The sequence below is a fragment of the Microtus ochrogaster genome, chromosome 18 (genome assembly GCF_000317375.1).
Source record: "Microtus ochrogaster isolate Prairie Vole_2 chromosome 18, MicOch1.0, whole genome shotgun sequence".
Classification (NCBI taxonomy): domain Eukaryota; kingdom Metazoa; phylum Chordata; class Mammalia; order Rodentia; family Cricetidae; genus Microtus; species Microtus ochrogaster.
Genome location: NC_022020.1, coordinates 55,642,357 through 55,643,967, shown reverse-complemented (window position 1 = coordinate 55,643,967; position 1,611 = coordinate 55,642,357).

Sequence of the window (1,611 nt, the reverse complement as noted above, 5' to 3'; positions counted from 1 at the left end):
AAGAAGATGCTAATGCAATATGGAAGTTGGTTGGTTTTAAAAGGTGAGGAAAAGGAAATACCTGTGTCTCGAATTGCTGTGATTATGAAGTATTAGTGCTGAAGTTAAATGAGGATTTTTGCTGCTCTTTACCAGAGGGTGAAGAGCGTATAAGATACTCTGCCCTTGATACTTAGTATCAAACCATTCCTTTGTTCCAGATTAAGGAAAAATAAAAGGATTGCATCTTATTTGTTATAATTCATGAAAGAGCAAAAAAAAATTCTTTTTTTTTTTTTTTTGTTTTTGTTTTTTTTGTTAGGAATCACTGAGAAGATACATTCCTGCATGGGAAGAGAGGAACTGACAGTGAAAGCTTTGGTGGAATAGTACTAGACTCCAATTCTTCTTTAAGTATGGCTTTGCCATAATATTTAAATAGTAGCTTGATTATCAACAGTGTCTTGTTGAAGCCCCTAGGAATAGCCAAGTTAGCATCTGCTACCCAAAACTATATCACAAAATACTCCATCTAAAAACATGCCTTGCTCAAAGACAGGACTGGCTTTCATGGTTGGCATTTTGGTGGGAAGGAGCGATGCTCCTAGCGCCTGTCTAATGACACCATTTTTTTGGGTAGGGCCTCATCACAGTGAATTTTACAATTAGCCAACCATACGTCAGAGTAACCATGTAGTCATCAGCCACTTGAGAAAAACAAACTACCCAGCTTATGGCGAGGCTCTGAGCTACACAATAACAGTCAATCTGGAGACAAAACTCAACCACATGACACATCGGCCCCACACTTAACGATGCCCACACCGTGAAGCCGCAGTGAGAAAACACTATGGGCCACAGATCAAGTGACCAGTACTGGTTCACACTGTCCGACATGGATCTCTCCAGTACCAGGTGAGTAGTAATTCTCACAGAGGCTAGCAGAGGATGCCCAAACCCTTACAGATGCTCCCCAATGTGCAACAAGAAACATTACAGCTCTTAGTGGAATATTCTCAATCCATGCAGCAAATTGTCAGAGCGAGTTAGACTTAAAATTGGTGGCAAGGGGAAGACGGTCTTCGGCAGGCCTGTACCTTCAAGTTTTCAAACGGCAAGTCCTATAGGAATTTACAGTGTTGCTCATATGAGAAACACTTGGAGATCTGGCAAAGGCAGTCACATAAAATGTGACGGGAAGACCCACGCTGCTGAGAAGGGACAGATGGGAAAGAGGGGGGAGAGGCCTTTATAAGCTATTTGAGAAAGAAAGGCAGTGCCCTTGGGCTTAAAGAAAATGTAGGGCTGGGGCAGACTGAAAAAAAAAGAGAGGTACTTCTACCAATAAATGATGAACTATAGCAGCACTGTGGTGAGGAAAATGTGGCCCAGGAGAACAGTTAGGCAGCTCAAAAGAGAAGGTGGAAACAGGTGCTGTGGTTGCCTCCCCAACCGCCATATCACACCCGTGATTAATCTCAGCCATCAGGGTAATTCCAAACCCCTTTCTCAGTGACTCGCTTAGCAGTGGGCATGTTACCCAATTCTAGCCAATGAGATAGAAAGGTGTGGGGACAGGCAAAGTGTTTGAGGAATTCGGTGCTGCCACAAAAAAAAAAAAAAAAAAAAAAA